This window comes from Ascaphus truei, chromosome 1 (genome assembly GCF_040206685.1).
Source record: "Ascaphus truei isolate aAscTru1 chromosome 1, aAscTru1.hap1, whole genome shotgun sequence".
Lineage (NCBI taxonomy): Eukaryota > Metazoa > Chordata > Amphibia > Anura > Ascaphidae > Ascaphus > Ascaphus truei.
In genome coordinates this window covers 478,342,443-478,361,888 of record NC_134483.1, presented here as the reverse complement: position 1 = coordinate 478,361,888, position 19,446 = coordinate 478,342,443, and the positions used below count along the sequence as shown (strand labels likewise).

Sequence of the window (19,446 nt, the reverse complement as noted above, 5' to 3'; positions counted from 1 at the left end):
CTCAATGTTCCTATTTAATTTATTTGAATGCTGTACGGTGCTACTTTTTTGTCTCTTTTATAGAAGGTATTGGTCCTTGGTTGCATCAAGTTTTCTAACATGGTGTTGCTATTGTATGTATGTATGTATGTATGTATGTATGTATGTATGTATGTCTTTATTATATTTGTATAGAGCTCTCTGGTTTGTGATAGGGGTTGAGTCATTTTGTGTGTAACAAGATCATTTTGGTCTTCACATTTCCCCTGCTTGTGTTTAATAAACAATTGGCCGCAATCAGAAATTAATTTTCACAAAATGATACTTGATAACATGGACGTAACATTTGAATGTGCCATACAATAAAAATGAAGTATAGGATAATGTTTATTTATTGGAAAGAGTGATAAAATTAAAAATAGTAAACCTCCTTTCTGCCAGAGGGGGCTAGGAAAATCTTGCTCAGCCCCTGCAGGCTACTGTCGGTTAATGGTTTAACCCTTTGCATGCCAAAGGGGCTGTGGCACCGGAGTGATCATGTGAGGGATCGGGGCACCACTGATAACGCGACCACAAGAGGAGAGTGTCCTCTTCCGTCCCCCTGCCAATCAGATAGCGTTCAGTGCTCCCCAGAAGAGCAGAACACTATCTCGTCCTAGAAAAACAAGTTTAAATGCCATGACATAGCTAAAGTTAACCAGGGTACGCTTCCCCTCCTTCCTACCTTTTTGACGCGCGCACAGGGCTGGCTGGGAGTTTGGAGGGGCTCGCTGCCGGGGGAAGAGTGTGGGGCCTCTTACCTGCTCCTGATCTTCAGCTACATCGCGTTGCCATGGTGACACAGCGTCATAAGAAGATGCCAGTGCTGAAGAGCAGGAGGAAATGCCTGCACTTACAGAGGCCTTGTGCGCTCCTTCGGCAATCAGTTTCAATGTTGACGGGTAGAGCACAGTGACTGTACCGATGGCACTGCCATCAAACGGCCCTGCACACACACAGACTCCCTGCCAGTGTGAAATGAGAGCAGTGGCGGGCAGAGTACTGGACTGCTCCAACTCACACGCGCCTCAACCACCCACTCTCCGCTCCAACCCACCCCATGCACTCCACACTAGACAGTACGTTCACAGTGATTGATCTGTCAATCGCTGCCGTAGCGAGTCAGCGCACTCACATAGCTGCTTCAGGCATGGAAGCTGGATAGCTCTCTGCACAGGTGTCGGGCTACATTTATATAGACTTCCCAGCAGATTGAATCTTGCGTAGGTGACCCCGGCTAAGTGCAACAGCGAGACCCCTTTTCCAAGCCATGCGGCTGCTCGAACCGGAAGCCGCTCTGCAGCAACAGTGTATTAGTTCTGTCATTTAGGTGCTTCTGACTGGATAATACAGGCAGTCCTCGGTTATCCAACGGAATCCGTTCTGGAAGTAGCGTTGGATAATGAAACCGTTGTAAAGTGAGTCCCATGTTAATCAGTGGCGGTGAGCGTTGGATAACGCATTCAGTCGTTGGATGACGCATTCAGGGGTCGAAAAATGGCCCGTAGGGTTGCATTGTAATATTGCAATTGTATTGCGTTGGATATGCCATTCGTTGGAAAGTGAAACGTTGGATAACGAGGACTACCTGTACAGTATATGGAAATCTAATACATAGTGTGCATCAAACGTAAAAGCACACAATGAGAAAAGGAAGGCCTGCTCCGAGAGCTTATAATACTTAAACAAGTACAGTATTATAAACCAGCGACACCACAGGCATTTTATATTTTATTAATGTTCTAAATATCTTGTTTTAAATACTGTAATTACAAGACAAATGGCCAAATGCAACCAAGGAATACCCTATTAAACATTACAGTTTAACTTGGCATCAAATAGAACTCATTTTGTGTTGAATAGGTTTAAACAAGTTTATTGGCTTTGAAAGTCCTCCATCACCAAGATGTAACCCATTAAACATATCACTTTTTTCAGCACATAGAATTGCAGGTTTTAATTTAGGGTCAGGCTATTGCCCAACTGCGCTTTTTCTCGGGTTATGTACACCAGGGGAGCGCAAACTTTTTGAGCTGCGCCCCCCCTTCCTGCTCCCCCTTCGTATCGCGCCCCCTTAACTTCATGGCGGTGTCAAATGACGCAGCGGGGTCACGTGACCCCGTTACCATGGAGCCGGGCGTGTGACGTCACTCCGCATGACACCGCGTTGGCAACAGGTCACAGCGTCAGAATGAAGGCAAGTTTATTCTTGCAGAGGCCTCACGCGATCCCCCGGCAATTAATTTAAATGCCTTGGGGAACTGCGCAGGGCTTCTGCAAGCGCCCGCGTCCCCTCCCCCCAAAAAAAATCTAGCGCACCCCATTTGGCGCACCGCTGATGTACACCGTCTATTTTATTTGGACTCTCCATATAACAGACCAAGCGTTTACTGCTTTTGTACTGCTGTGGCTAACACCTAATCTGTTTTAAATGAATATATTTTGATGCTTCTCTAGCCTTAGGGGTTATTTATACTGTTCATTGAATGTGATCAGTAAGATTAATTTGATCTTGTTAATTACATTTATTTTATTATCACTTGCTATGTCCACTGGGATTGGATTGGTACCATTCCAGCTACACGATGCACTACCATTTATATTTCATCACCCGTGTGAATTTTATAGCACACACTAGTTGTTTATTCAAAGATGGGGATTTTGCGGGACAACGATACCCCTTTATCTGTGGCTGCCACCACATTTCCTGAGGTATTTAGAGAAACCGCTGATGGTCATCGAGGAGAACGCATTGTAGTGACGTTCCCCCTAATTTTAACTCGCTTGCAACAATGTCACAGCTGGAACCCATTTTAGGACCAAGACATTGCAGCTACATTACTCTTAAATTGGGGTGTTCACAACTGGCATTCAGCTCTTTATTACTTTAGAAACTCCATACTTGGTTGCCTGCAGTTATAATACTGCTAAGGAGAGGCATATTACCTGTCGGTTTACGCTATTAATTGCTTGAAGTAAATGGTCTTATCTCGTGTGACAAAGCTATAATAAATGGTTTGTTGACTCGCCCCACAAAAATGTTTGCGACTTCATAACTGTGTGCAGTTTGCTGCCTTATTGGGATGAAGGGTTCTACACAGCGGTGATGTAATCTCTTGTTCCCAACATGACTCGGTAAGACTAAAAGCCTTAGTCATTTCAGAAGATCTAAAGGTGTGACTGGTCTGTTATTTAGAATCATACAAATCGTGTTGAATATAATTTGTCCTGTTTGCTTTATTTCCCAGGACTTGAAAATTAGATTTGTTTTTATAAATTCAGTATTATTATTTTGTACATAATGGTAACAAGAAATAATCGCTTTGAATGGTGATGGCAGAAAATGCATTTTCTCTGCTGATGTCAACCTGAACTATGTCCGGGGCCCTAGATTACCACAGGATTTCCGCACCATGTGTAAACTCCAGGGATGTTCACCTGATGCGAGCAGGCCCCGGATACCAGAAATGGAAGTGGTGGGAGCTTCACTTCAATTTTCATCAGCCCATCAATATGAGGGCATCCATATTAGGCCTCGTCCATGGTTGTTGCTTGCTGGCGGAGGCGCGCTTAGGCGCGCTTCCGCTCAGCACTGAGCCCCTACAGCTGCAATTAGAGCGGCTTTAGTAGGGGCTCGCCTACGCTTCCGCAAGCGCGCGGAAGCGTAGGTCTTAGGGAAATGTAAAATTTCCCTGCTTGCCGGAGTGCAGGGCAGGTCACGTGAGCGGTTCGCGCAATGAGGGTGAACCAGCTCCGTGACGTCACTGGCCCGCCTCAGGCCCGCCCCCTGACGGCGCGCAGGGAAAGCACTCGCAAGGCCAGGGAAAGCACCCGCTTTCCCTGAGCCTCAGCGCGCCTCAGCACGCCAGCGGGAAGCTTGGCCGAGGCCTTAGTATGTGTGTGTGCGCGTGTGCGTGCGCCCCCAAAGGGATTGCTAGGGCCTTGAGCTTAACTGTGTGGGCTCGCATAGAGTGAAGCGGTCACATAGTGCTGGGTTGACTCCACAGAGTTTAAGCCCAGCCCCCTTTCTGCCTGGAGACAGTGACATCAGACAGGGGCATAAATAGAGAGGGAGGAGTTTCTGGAGCTCAGATCGCTGGAGGAGATAGAGGAGGGATCCCCATGTATATAGTCAGTGTTTATGTAACTAGATCGGATAGTTTTATTGTTTTACAGTTTGGAAAAGTGTCCCTGGTGGTGGTCTTAAGAATGGTTTATTGCTACTCTCTGAGTTTATATTGCAGCAGCCTATACCCTGAGGGGGCTTCACAGTGCACAGCCCCAAGGGATAGGTCGATCAACCCCATCGGAGGGTACATAGCTGGCACCACTAGAGGTCATCACAAAGTGACATGCAGTGCCTGTAAGAGGGTGTAACGATCCTCATCTCTAGACAGGAAGCGACCCGCAGGGCTGAGATAGGATATAAAATCCCAGACCTGAACCGAGTGATTGTTTTGAATAGAGTAGTCGGGGTCAGAGGCAGTGGTCGCAGCAGAGGTGCAAGGTCGGGGTGACGGGCTGGGATCTAGGCTGCATACAAAAGAACAGAAATGCAGGCGTCTGGCTGAAACCAGCTTCCTGGAGGAAGTCCTGCCTTTTTTTATAGGCAGGATGCTAATTCCCAAGATGGCCCACAAGCTTCAGTATGGGCAGAAGTGATGAGAGAGAATTACTTGTGAGCACATTCACATAGCATACAGTGCTTCCACTGCAGCAAAGGGTTCTGGGAAATTACATGCAAATGAGCACACAATGCCACCTTTTGTCGCAAGTCCATTATTACATGGAACCCTTAAGCCAATGCTCGCTGTTTTAAACACAGCTTTTAAACATAGCCTGGAATGAGATGCAAAGCCAGTGAACCCACTCACATCACAGACAGAATGTTTCGACCTTTTGGGTCTCATCTGTGAGAGGTTGGTTGTACTGGCTTTGCCATTTGAGACTTTGGGTAGGTCTTCACCACACATTATTTAGGTTATTTAGTCACCTTTTCACCCACCGTCACGTAAATAATGTGTGGTGAAGACCTACCCAAAGTCTGAAATAGCCACAAGCCTCATGCGGCCTTCCTTAAAGCCCCCCAGAGGGCCATAGATAATGGTAACCAAATCATCCTGTCGTACCCTCAAGGAAGATCCCATGTGCTGTGACATTTAAATACAGTATAACATTTGAATTTAACACTGAATAAAAACCATCAAGGAATGGTAGTTGTAATGTATTTATTTGTTTTGTTATGGCCTTACTCCTATCACACCGTGTATATGATCTCTCTTAAATAAACCTGAATAAAATAAGCTGTAAAGACGTCAAACTCAAAATTGTCCTTTTAAAACAATACAGGTCGTGGTTGAACACACAAAAAAACACGCACACCCCATCCTCCCAAATGCATTGCCAGCTCATCAGTTAGCAACAAAGCCCTGCGCACCTGTCCACGTTCCAGCCAGGTAACCTATAATTACTGTTGTCATGTTTGCTTCTCAGCCAACCAGTGGCTTCCATAATCCTTGTTCTAACCAGATATGGAAATGCAAAACCCGAACTCCATTACTAGAGGACATCATTATATAGTGCCAATGGTGCAGTCCTTCTTAGCCAAGGGTTAAAGGGCAGTAGAAGAGTTAATATTTATGTTGGCAAAGTAGACATTTTCTAGGCTTCAACATGAGGAAAACTAATAAAGATTTCCCTTTTTCTGTCATTACAGTAAGGCTGTGTACAAAAGATGATGTATGCAAAATCTGTACACCAGTCAGCCCATCGTTGCATGATGTCAGCTGTCTGGTATTTTTAAAACAGGAGTGGAGTACAAAACTCTCTTGCAAAGCGTTGGCCCTTAACGGAGGGTGACTTGGCTTGTGGGAAGCTGCCTTCTGTATTTTCTTGGCAGTAATCCTGGCTGAGGTTATTTTATCATATTTCTAAGCTAGTTCTGGCCCCGTGCATGCCGCAACATACTGTGTATAGGCACCCAAATACTTGCAACGTTCATATGGTGGAGCTGTTACGCATTGGTTGAATATTGAAGTGTTAATTTGTGTCTTAAAACCTGCAGACCAAGCAATATCCTACGTGTGTTTTAAAAATTTTTTTTTTAAATAAATCAGTTCTGTACTATGAGAAAATATTTGTAGCATTTTAAAAAAAACCTCTAAATTACATTTCTAATGTATTTAAATGTAACAAGCATTTTTTGTTTCTATAGCAACCGTTTACAAAGTGACATCCCCTGCCTCTTCTGAAACAGGCTCTGAGCCCTACCTTCTCTCTACCAGTGCACCAATTGTATCTAGTGACTGCCTGGTCACATGATCTTCCCCCACAGAACTTTTTGCATCTTTGGTCCTCTTCTGCTGCGCTGACAGCCATCTAGTGAGCCGCCGAGCTGAATCTTCGCCAATCGATCGGCAATTTAGGTCATTACTTATCATTATGTGGATTGTATTAATGCACATATTAAAAGGGAAAAAAATAAAATGTAAAAGAAAAAAAAACGGCAGCTTGAAGTGCTGCTTTAAGGCTAGGTCTCCGCTGGCTGCTACGGGGACAAGAGCCGCCCCTCAATGGGGCCGGGCCCGCTGCGAGGGGCGGCCGCCGCGTGGCAAGTTTTTCCTGCAGTCAAGAAAATTGAGATTAGAACTAGCGACAGAGCGCTAGGCCACGCCCCTGGCGGTTCAGCCAATGAGTGCGAACCTGCCGGGTGACATCAAGGCCACGCCCCCTCCCCCCGTCTTTTCCCCTGTAGCTCACTGCAGACCGGGTCACTCAGCTGCTCGCGCCACCAGCCTGGCAGACGCACGTGCAGCGCAAGCAGTGGGGCCGTAGCCTAAGTATTAATGTCATAATCGTATCATTAGAAGATTCAAAGAAACAGTGGGTGAGGCTTTTTTTTTTTTTTTTTTTTTTTTTTTTTTTAATGTAACCGGATTTATGTCAGTAACAGGTTTGTGGTGCAGTCCTACTTGGCAACACGTTTCAGTAACGTACAGAGCTTGTAATATAATAATTTCTTTACAATTTGGAACAGTTGTTACGTAAAGGAGCAGTCCTCGTATTCGCTGGTTTTTATTTTTTGCAGGATGGGAACTGGTTAATCCCCTGCAGAAGGATGCAACTATTTTCAGCTCTGTGGACCTCCTGGTTCCAAAGCTGGTTACCGGTCAAGCTACCACGTTTACAATAATTTCCATGGGAAAGACAACCATTTTATTGTGAGACTTTTTTCTAGAATACCTTTTGGATTCTCGATCTCTGAATGTGCTCCCTTTTACCTGTAGCAAGTTGCAACTCCCTTATGTGGTACCTGTCAACAACTATGCCTTGGTCTCGTCCAGAGTCTAACTGTATTCTTGGTGCCCTCTTGAGTCCCACCGATGAGAATGAAAACAAAATAAAAATTATTATAATTGTGAGCGCATGAATTTGATTAGAGGTTGGTGTGTTACATCTCAGATGTGTTCATTTTGCACTTCACTTGGGTTTTACTAGTTTATTTGATGAATTTCCATCTCCTTGTATGTACAGACTCTCATCCCATAATTCATTTGTTTGCCATTGGCATACTAGTATAGACTATTAATAGTCTAAAATCTATCTATCTAAAAGGTACAAAACATTTCAATTTTCTAATAAAAAGTCCAGATGAAGGGAGGGGGTTGTTTTGTATTATGTTTTACTTATTAGGTTTCTTGTATCTTACTTGGCCATTGTAGTGATTCACTGGTTTGCTTATTTGTCTTACTGGAGCTGCGTTTCTAGAATTGATCTACATTTAGACTCGCGTTTGGACTCTTACTATCAGATACAGTATGTGAGCTATGATGCGAAGATTGTACTTCTACCTTGGTAGGTACTAGAGTAAGGAGCCTCTGTGTTTGTGATTCCTGGACTATATACTGAGTGAGTTTATAAATGATGTTTTCTATCCTCTAAACTCATGCTCCTAATTTTGGAGCGTGGTCCATTGTTGACTCATGCTGTTTCTAAGCGAATACTGGAGGGAATAAGCATTACTACTTCTCAACAAAAAAAAATCCCCCCACTTTATTTGTATACTTGTTGGCACTGCAGCTATAGTAATCGGACCAAAAAATCTTTTTTTAGGTCCGCTATGATGCCCTATTACTTTTGTGAGCACAGCTATAAGTTTCATAATATATGGGGAATGTATCAAATGTTCTACTTAAATAGATATACATCTTGGTGTGTCATGCTTTGAAATTATCTTAGAAATAAAAACAGAGGATCTGTGGTCCTAACCTCAGGAGATCCTCAATCGCTTGTTTCTTGTGTTGACTTTGCAAACCGTGATTTTTTGGCGCTCACCACAGAGGCACTTGCTTCAAAAATAAGTCATACCTAATAATATTTTTTTTTTTTTTCATTTTGTTTGAAATGGATTCACAGGCCTTTTTAAATTCTCTGTTTTTTGAGGCTATTATTTTCTTTAAAAAGTAATGGTAAGAAGTATTCCCTCCACTGAAGCCCTTCAACCACTGCATGTCAGTCAACGGCTTTCAAAGTTTATAGTTTAGCAATGAAAACAAAAGCATTGCTGGTACAGGGCTGTAAATAAAATATTGCCACAACACACACATTTTTCCTGGATATGTATAGAAAATGTTATGCAGCAGGAAAGAGAGAGAGAGAAAGAAAGAAAGAGACAAACAAAACATTCTTCCACATCAAACTAAAGTGAGCATTCCAAGTGCCGGAAGCCAGACGCTGCTTGTCCTTCAGTAAGATCGCTAAACTCTCACTCTCACTCTCTCTCGCTTTTCTCTCCTGGTGCCTGTGCTTTGCATAGTCATGACTGACCTGACAATCACTGCTGGCCTGTGCTCCCCAGCAACATCAAAACTGGGACTGGCTGGGGCGGTGATCGACAGGTCAAGTCACCGTCGCTCAGTGAGGGGGGAGGATGGGTTTAAGGGAATCCATAACGGAGAGCAGGATGCAGAGGCTGTGCATAGGGTTAGTGTGACGGGCCGGGGCTAGGCCGAGCCCTCCCATGCGCACTGGCTGTGTGTGTCTCACACCTGTGCCTAACAAAATGCCGGCTCCTACTGTAAGTATTTTATATTGGTGTCCACCCCTGTATACATGTGCATGCACATTCAGTGAGGACTGCATCAGGTTGGAGGTAGTGCTGGAGGGGCCACACAGATTGTGTGCGGTGTCATGTTTTCTTTTCAGAAGATGTTTTCTGGGAGGCTGTAAATGAAGAAATACTTTATCATTTTGCAATGCGTCATTTCATGCTGAATAGTGAAACCTTTTTATACTGTTAAGGGTATATATTTTTATAGTCTTTTTATAGCCCATAACATTGCTGGAAATATATAGTATTAATAGTTTTCTCTTCAATGCAGTGTGTTCCTATTTTTATTCAAGTATTGTCCTATCCAGCAGGTGCAATCATGAAACAATAACAGGAGTTTTCCCTGCTGACTGCTTCCTGTCATGTGATCGAAGCAGCATTGTGTTCTTTAGGGTCGCTAATCATACCTCTGGCTAATAAGTACACAGCCTCTGTCACTGAATCTTTCATCAGCCATGAGCTTTCAAAGCATACAGTACATTTGAATAGGTCTTGTGTAGACAGCATCTATGGTGCTGTACAATACAGGGACAATATTTTTTTTTGTTTTAGAAGCGCATTTTGATACAAAATGTGGTTTTAATGCAGCAATCTTCCATGTATTCTTAAATGACTAACTTTTTAAACACTCGTTAAATACGTTGTGGTGGGTAAAGGTACTGACCCAAACCCTCCACCGTACAGCAACTAAAAAGGCCACTTGTGAGCACATTCACACGTGACAGGTCAGCCACTCTGCTTCTCAGCATTATCTCTTCTCATAGAATAAAGAATGTTACGGTCTGACAGAAATGAATGGGAAACAGATATTTATGTATCTGACCGGAGTATAGCCAAATGATACTCTTTAAACTGCTAACTGTATTACACACAAAATAACCCAATGTGCCAAAAACAAGACTGCATGTAATGAAATGGACTATAAATGTGCAAAATGTATCTTTTTTAAAGTACAAAATATGACATAAAAGAGAAGAATATATAGGGAAGCTGCTGTCTCTCTAGAGGAAGTAAAAAAACACTAGGAAGACATTTTTAAAATAATTCCCAATAACGAATCATATTTCTTGAAATGTTGTTAATGCATTTAGTATTAATAACCTGCGTTGCCAGATCTGTGTGACGGCAACATTTTGTCACTCTGTAAACTTTGTTACCTTTTCAGTTTTGTTACTTGCTGCAACTATTTCTCCTCTCCCCCCCCCACCCCCCCAGGTATAGGTGAGTAGTACAACTTAGGCTGCACTTATAATGCCTGGCGACGTCAGTCCAAAACAAATGCATTGACTCAGTCGCAAGCGCTTCTAGTAAGCGCGATGGCGACAGAGCGACCAAAAATTTTGAAGCCGGGTCAATTTTATGTTTTTTTTTTTAGACAATCGCCGCATGTGACTGTCTCAACCAATCAGAGACCGCGGCCCGCCCCCTTTCGTGATGTCACTTGTCGCCAGTGACGTCACTTCAAATCAAATTATAACTTTTGCTAGTGGCGACGGGTGACGTAATCTGTCGCGTCGCCGTCGCCAGCACTATAAGCGCGGCCTTAGATTGTGCATGTGCTTCCAAGTCTGTTTAACCTCCTCAGTGCCCAAGGGCCTCTGGGGTGGCACTTCTGTTGACGGACGCTGTACATCATGGCTTTTTTTCATGTTTATCTTGAAGTTCAGTGAAGGGAGACCCTCCCCTTCCCGTTCACTTCCTGCTGTCAGGACCCGGAAGTGATCACGTGATTTGTCAGTGCCGACAGGTCAGTGACCACGCAGGTGGTATGACCCTCTCAATACATGGCTTAACCCCTTCATGTCAAATGGGGAAGGGGATATTAACGCAGGTTGCTGGCCCTGTAGTAGTTGGACACTTTTTTCTGAGTGATTTAGTTGAGCGCTAAGACTTCTTTGTAACTACTGTATGTGGCTTTTTGTTCATTCTTCAGGTAAGAAGCTTTTCCCAGATTTAAAGAGACATTTGTGCCAAGAGAGCTTTGCATTGTTTAACTATGGAAAGTTTTTAGTAGGTTCCGGTTCATTAATAATCTCCAATTTGACACCTCGACTAAATAAGTGGTCATAACACAAAGCCTCTCTGGGCTGCAAAATGAGGTCAAGAACCGCCATATGTATATTAGTCATAAGCTGAAACTTATGTATGTCCCTCCCGTTACTTTGAGCCCCACTTGTAGGTATTGCCGGGTCCCCCAGGTGACAAGTCCCCCAAGTTGGGGAAACACTGGAGTTAAGGTGTCGGTGAATGTCTTTTAATGCGGCCTAGCGTGATTCAAAAGAAAAATGCATCCACAAACAGGGAGCCTAGATATCTGTGCATATGTAAGTTGCTTTGGAATGGGTTGATATTGGGAATAATGTTTCAAATAAGAAATGTATAAACTGTCCGTCTTTCCCAAGGTGTTTTTTTGTTTCTTGTTTCTTGTTTTAATAAATGCTCAAGTTAGTGGTTTTTTTTATTTTTTAGAAATTTAGTTGAAATTATGACGTTTTCCCCAAATGTTTTGTTAATTTCATTACAAAAATACATTGTCATGTGAACCAATCCCCCCCCCCCCCCTGCAAATTTTTGTGGACAAACCTTGAATTAAAAAAAAAAAAAAAAAAATTTAAATGGTAAATATCGCTCTTGTGAAAAAAGCCTTAAAGAAAAAAAAAAAAAAGAGGACCTAACCAAAAGCATTATTGATCAATTGAGGCATTCTGAGGTAAATCTTGTTGGAGGAAATATGACAATGGAAATATTTAATTTAATAAGCAAACGATTCTGTGAGGTAGAGTCCTCACACAAGAATTCCTATAATTTGCACTCCAAGTACACGGGTGTAGCCCTTCTCCCTAGTGTAAAGAGTCTACTGGGGCTGGCATTACCTGTTGGCTCACGGAGGTCCCAAGCCTCCGCCACGGGGAGCCCAGGGTGATATAGCAACAACAATCTTGGTAAAGCGCCTCCACCTAAGAGGGGTCCCAACGTAGTGGAAGGAGCCCCTCAAGGAACTCAAAGATACTAATACACACTCTGTATACAATAATGATAACCTTTACTTAGAACTATATAAACAGTAATGAGAATAACAATGCACTGGTTACAGCTACCCATCCAGCCTCACACGGCCGTATCCCACCACCGTGTAACCCACACCGTGTCCATAGTACCTGACGGGGCCCTCGGGCACCCAACCACCCTGGTGTCCACAAGAATATAACCCCCACCCTTATATGTCTTCAGTGCTGCCATTATGGTGTGTGTTAATTGGTTAGTGCACTTAGTGGAGTAGGTACCTGCCAGGTGCTCCAGCACCCGGGCACGCCGACTGGTAGCTTTGTAGGATCCACTGATCCAGCGATGGTGCCTGCATCTGTGGTGGGTCCTCATCCGCGTGGGTGGTATCCAACTGGAGTGTCCCACATACAGATAGTCTCTATACCTTGCAGGTTGATGTGGTCCCAGACCACAATCTTCAGGGTTGCACTGCATTGCATCTGTGTCCCTGAACTCAAGCAGCTAATGGGGCAGTGTCCCTGCCTAAGGGCCTGTCCCGGTAGCAGCCACAATCTTAATATGGAAGTCGGGGCCTAGCTGAGGCCTATTAGGGGGTCTCTGGCCTAGTGCAGGGGCCACAGACCCCCTGCACATACAACCTACCCTATCTGTGTCCCAGCTCCAACTACCTAGCAAGCTCTGAGTGCGCCAATTGTCTCTCCTTGGAAGCAGGGAATCCTCTCCGTCCTATTGGCTGTGCTCGACCAGCTGACTCTCTGCTCCTAATCATTATGGGGCTTTTAGTCCCCGCGGAGCCTATACCTATTAGCAGCCGCGTGCGCCTAGTGGACTGCGCATGCACTAACAGTAATGGCCACCGCGACATTCTGCACATGCGCGAACCTCCGCGATGCGTGCACACTACCAACATGGTGGCGCCCTGCAGAGGGAGCTGCTAGCGAGCCCGTCGCCACCTACAACATCCCAAACGGCAGCGGAGGTGAAGGGGGGGGGGGGAGGAGAGCAAAGCAGGAGAACCGGGGAGCCAAAGGGGACCTGGCTACATAGCTATAATATATATGATAGATTGAATTATCTGGGAATTCAAATATTCCTATGAAGAGAATATATAATATATCTCATATGTACCACTAACATTCATGAAAAAAAAAGTTTTATTTTCCATTGACATCGACGCTTGGTGATATAATATAATACAGTGTGATTAAAATTCCCCATTAGAGGCTGCACACACTGTAACTAATAACCTGTAATTAGTATATATCCAAATTGATTGGATTGGTATAGTAGTGTGATGGGTGTCCGTTGTGTTTTATAACGTAACTATCACTGAAGGTTTTATGAAACCTAAGGTGTAGTGAATTCCCTATGTTGGGATATAATGGGACAATTTGGCTATCTAATAGTTTTCTCCTCAAAGATAGATAGTGCCCATATAGGGAAACACCATTAGATAAGCTGTTATAACCAGTAAAACCAATACCAATAGTAGCCTCAGCCAGCAAGCAAGTGCCGAGGCCTAAGGCCTCGGCCAGCCTCCCTGCTGGTGCACTGAGGCTCAGGGAAAGCGGGTGCTTTCCCTGGCCTTGTGGTTGCTTACCGCACGCGCCGTGAGGGGGCTGTCAGGGGGCGGGCACGTCACTGGCCGGGGGCGGGCCAGTGACGTCACTGAGGTGGTTCGCCCTCATTGGGCGAACCGCTCACGTGACCGGCCTGTCGCGCCGGCAAGCGGGGTAATTTTACATTCCCCTAAGACCTACGCTTCCGCGCGCTTGCGGAAGTGTAGGGGCTCAGTGCTGAGTGGGAGCGCGCGTCAGCATGCTTCCGCCAGCAAGCAGGGAACATAGCCGAGGCCTAAGGCAGCAATAGTTTGAATACATGCAGAGCGACAGTGTGCTGCTTATAGTAGAACCGCTTTGGTTAACCAATCTAAATAGGCTGTTTAGTAACTCTTATGCCGAGTCTATAGACGGACAGGCCGTGCTGAGGCGTGCGGACGCTCCGCGCTGAGCCCCTGCATCCTCAATGAGGATGCCTTGAGAGGGGGCTCACGTGAGCGTCCGCAGGCGTGCTGACGAGTTGGAGGTTTCAGCCGAGCGCCAAGCTGTTTTTCAGCGCGCTGTCGGCTGAAAACCTCCAATCACAGCACAGCAGTGTCAACGTCACGACGCCGTGACGTCGACGTCAGTGCGTCGCGGGCGATTGGCCCAGTGACGTCACTGCCCCGCCTCCAACCACCTCCCCCCGGCTCCGATCGCGCCCGCTGGCTCGCCTGTATGGGCATGAAATCGCCCAGATTTCAGCAGGCGAGCCTCAGCGTCAGCGCGGCTCGGATCGCCTCACGCTTCTATGGCCCGGGCCTAATAGCTGAATAGTATCTTCTGACGTATGTATGTCTATATATGTATATTTGTACATAGCGCAAACTAACTAGCGTGTGGGCTTGATACAATGTCACATGGGTAATTCACCCACCAACCCCTCCTATCTTTGGGATTTGGACACAAGTAGCATAGTGTAACGACTCTGGCAACTAAATAAGCAGCTAGAACAGCTAATCATACATTTAGCAGATGAATTCACCATGTAGCTAGCAATAACACAAATGCTGACCAGGAGCCAAAAGCTAGATATCACCATACAACCTCGTCTTGTCGGTTAACACCCGGATACCCGCAGCCTCTCGCTTGTGTGCGCCACCGTCGTGGCGTCAGTTTAAAATTTCCCTACGCACGTTTCGTGTATGTTCTTACACTTCAGGGGGGGGAGGAGTAATGTACGCAGTGACGTCGACCTCTTTATTGTGATGTGTCGGTAAAATCGCACCAATCACTGCTGGAGCAGTGAGGTGAATATGCGTAGTACATGGCATGTAGCCAATTACTACGAATCGGTACTATGGAGGCATTTTGTAACCATGGAGACACTCCCCAAAGTACCTCGGCATAATTACATATCCTGACTCACAATAGATTCACTGAGGTCCTAACAGAATTTTATAATTGAATAAATATATACATACAGTTATTCAACTTCAATTGTGTGGAGAGGTAGAATCTTCACCATAAACCCTAATAGACATGGATTGTCATTAATAATTATTGAATACAATTGCGCTATGTGTATGTGTAGAGGTATCAGTACTGTGTTAGCCGAGCTTCAATAATCAAAAAATAAATAGACGATACCGTTCTGTGGCTAACGAAATGCTTTTATTTGTGCGAGCTTTCGAGATACACTGATCTCTTCTTCTGCCGATGTTACAAGGAATGAAGCAAGCAAAGGGTATACTTAAAAACTGTGTGTGTGTGTGTGTGTATTGACTGCATATATACATACATATACTGATGGGTATTGGTCCACCTGTATACAGCAGCGGCAAAGTTTATTCTAACTTTTACCTGGTTTGTCCCGCGGCAGATTCTGGGCTGGCGCCGAATTTTCCCTCCGATCGATGCCTCTTCCCTCTGCTTCTCCGGGCCCCCCACCGCCATCCCCACATCTCCCTTAACCAGGGCTCCCTTCGGGAGCCCTGGGCACGCGCGCCATGCGCGCATGCACCCGATGCAGCGTGACCGCGCATCAGTGACGCGCGGCACGCTGCGAAAAAAAACCGATAAACCCGCGTCTTCACGCGGGTTGCGGCTCCAGCCGTGGTAGGATAAGCTTTGTCGGTACTGTATATATCGGCATCTCAGTATAAATAGACAGTCAACATTATTAAATACAAGTGTTAATTGTGTGTAAAAATAAAATATATAAGTACTGTATTATTTAAATATATAGTACTAATAGTGAATCCTGCATCTCAGTATAAATTGAGTCAAAATGATTAAATACAGTGATACGTGTGTGAAAATGAAATATAAGTGTTATTTAAAGTATAGTTATGTATATAGTATATCATATTTAAGTGTGTGTGTTAAAGTAGGTCCACATTCAGGAAGCAACTGCAGATGGAAAATGTAACCTCGTTTTATATGTAGGTTATTTTTATTTTAATATTTCAGATCTTTAAAGAGGAGCTTGGTGTCTACATCCATCGTACACACGGAACACTTTTCCATAAGTCCTCCTGGGTCTTCCTTTCTGCGTTACCACACACCGTTCAGTCATTTCAATAAATGACTGAATGACTAGGACTAACCTTGACTAATTAAATCCAGATACTGTACTTGATCCAAAATGTACACGCCATGGGGCAAACATCCTGCAATGGTCTTCTGTTTTTGTTCTCTTTCTTGCTCTATAAATAAGATACGAACTGGCTTTCTTCTATTAGTATGATTGTTTTGTCATTGGATAGCTTATCAGATGGCAAGTATTTGCCGCATTCATCTGCAAACCCATTGCGTCCTGCGAATCAACGTATTGCGTTGTCCCAGAAATAGTGTGATGCCCTAAATGTGGTAAAAGTGAACAAAGAGTGTCTCATTATTGTTTAAATGGTGTTGGGTGTGTGCGTAAAATGAAATCGCAGGAATTCATAAAATAATAATTGGCTCTTGAGTCCTGCCCTCTCTCTAGCAGTGCACCAATTGTATCTAGTAACTGCCTGGTCACATGATCTTCAGCAATCAATAACAGGAGAATGGATCGATCCGAAACTTAACTAATCACTTGTCAGTGTGCAGATTGTATTGATGCGCATATTGAATGGAATACAGGCATACCCCGGTTTAAGGACACTCACTTTAAGTACACTTGCGAGTAAGGACATATCGCCCAGTAGGCAAACGGCAGCTCGCGCATGCGCCTGTCAGCACGTCCTGAACAGCAATATCGGCTCCCTACCTGTCCCTAAGCTGTGCGCAAGCGGGGAGACTGTTACAAATGCGTTATTTACATCAGTTATCCACGTATATGTATATGACGATTGCAGTACATGCATCGATAAGTGAAAAAAAGGTAGTGCTTCACTTTAAAGTACATTTTTCGCTTTACATACATACTCCAGTCCCATTGCGTACATTAATGCGGTGTGTGTGTGTGTGTGTGTGTGTAAATATATATATATATATATATATATATATATATATATATATATATATATATATATAGCAACTGTAAATATTACTGTATGCTCATTTGCATGTCTTAGATAGGTCTGCAACCCTGTCTTTCCCCATTATGACCTATCTAAGACATGCAAATGAGCATACAGTAATATTTACAGTTGCTTTATGCTTTACTGTGGAGGGTTTTTGTCACTTTTTTTACCCACCATAACCTTAATGACAGTATATATATATATATATATATATATACAGTGTTCGACAAACCTATACATTTGCTCGCCCCGGGCGAGTGGATTTAACCCCCGGGTGAGTAAATATTGGCCCAAGCAGCACACGTTTGGTACTAGGTGGCGAGTAGATTTTTTGGTGATTTGTCAACCACTGTGTGTGTGTGTGTATGTATGTATATGTATGTATATATATATATATATATATATATATATATATATATATATATATATATATATATATATATATTAATTTGTTTTTTCTCTCAGCTTGAACTGCAGCTTTTAAAAACATTGTTTCAATCCAATTCCAGGACCAAAACTGTGTTAAATCCTTTTATTAATTCCAAGTAGCTGTGGGTGCCGATTTAACTGTCTTGCCTTATCAATTCTCTATCACAGAGAGTGTGTGTTTATATATAAATATGTTTTTTTGTTCTTGTAAAGTGCTGACCATGAACATAGTTTGTGCAGGCACGAGTTCCTGCCCCGTATCGTAGGTCTTACCATTTCAAATGGACTTCCCCAAGGTCACAAGGAGCTGACACTGCGGTTTGAACCAGGCTCCCCCTGCTTCAAAGTGTCATTGTTTCACAGCCCATGCCTTTTACTCACTGAGATGTATGGATGTTCAATTATACTGCTGTACGTGTTCCAAATATATCATTTAAAAACCTTTTATAGTTTTAATCATCCTTCCTTTATTCATCTTGCCAAGTGTTTATGATGACATCATTAGCCAAGTTACAAAAGTCTGTCAAACAAAATAACACATTAGTGTCTGCTAATTTCAGTTAATCTAAAATCCCACTTGAAGCAGAATTTCTCCCCCTCACCATCTCGCACCATAAATGTATATAAGTACAGGGAGAGGCGCACCAACCCTAGATCCAGGGAACCCCCCCCCCCCCCCTAATTCCAGAGCTTAAAAAAATAAAAGAATTGAAGCTGCTAGTAAAGGTTCGTTAAAAAAAAAAAAAAAAAAAAGTTCTTAAATGATACTTATTGCAGGTAACTTAAAAAAATGATTAAAAAGAAAGTAACACTGGATGGTGTATTTAAGAAGAATAAAGTATTTGTTTGCAGTTAGTAATGCCATCAAATTAACCTGTGTGACATTTCTAAACAGTAGTTACTTGTTGTCCTTTTTAAGGCTTTAAATGTCTCCTTTTTATCTTTTTGATTATCCAAGCTTCATTTTCATGTGGTGATCTAATTGATGGGCTAACATGTAACGACAGAACCCCTGAGTACATCCGCATTCCTGTCCAAGGTCCCCCAAGCCGATTGCATCCAGCCCATAAACAGCAGACTCTTGGGTTCTTTGCTGTGTCTTGGACTTTTAGAGGGTTTTTTTTTAACTCCCCAAAGTGCTGCCTGGACCAACTTGATATCTTCTCTTGGGTCATGACCTCCCTCTGCAGTATATTGGTCTGCTTCCAGCTCCAGGCATGCAAATGGGATGTTTGACGAAGTGTAAAGTGCTTCGGTAATGTTTGAGGAAGTATAACGTGATGTTGATTGTTTCACGCTCTTCCTGCCTTTGCAATATCCGCTTTCTCTCTCTGAACCGCAATACTTCTGTCTAATGAGGTAGTTTCAACAAAGTCAACTTCACATAACTGTTTGCTTAAATGCAGTGTTTCCCAATTAAATTTAGTCGTGGAACCCTTTTTTATTTTGTACAACAAAATGGAACCCCTTAAATATTTTTTAGCGTAGCACATGAAAAAAAAAAAAGGCGAAAATTTTTATTGGTTCAAGATCAAATACCTTTAAATTGAAAGTTACATTTTCCAGGGGGGAAGGCAACTACACGTTCTGTCCTCTTTCATGTCCCACAAATAAATGCAGCCGCCCTGTATACGTGCCTGTCAGGGGGAAAAAATAAGGTTTTACTCTTACTTATATGATCATTATAGCATCAGATTCTTTGTTTATTATTATTATTATGGTGTAGGGGGGGAAGGGAACCCGCAGTGGTGTTGGTGTCTCCGTCCCTCCTGGCGGCTGCAATTTTTAAATGTTTTATATTTTCGCGAAACACTTAATTTTACCTCGCGGAACG

At 43.6% G+C, this 19,446-nt stretch overlaps 1 protein-coding gene across 8 annotated transcripts in view; it reads left to right on the top strand.

Annotated features, from left to right (window-relative positions):
* TBC1D1 (TBC1 domain family member 1) overlaps positions 1 to 19,446 on the top strand; it is a 224,477-nt gene that overhangs the window by 90,632 nt on the left and 114,399 nt on the right. The window lies entirely within an intron of this gene.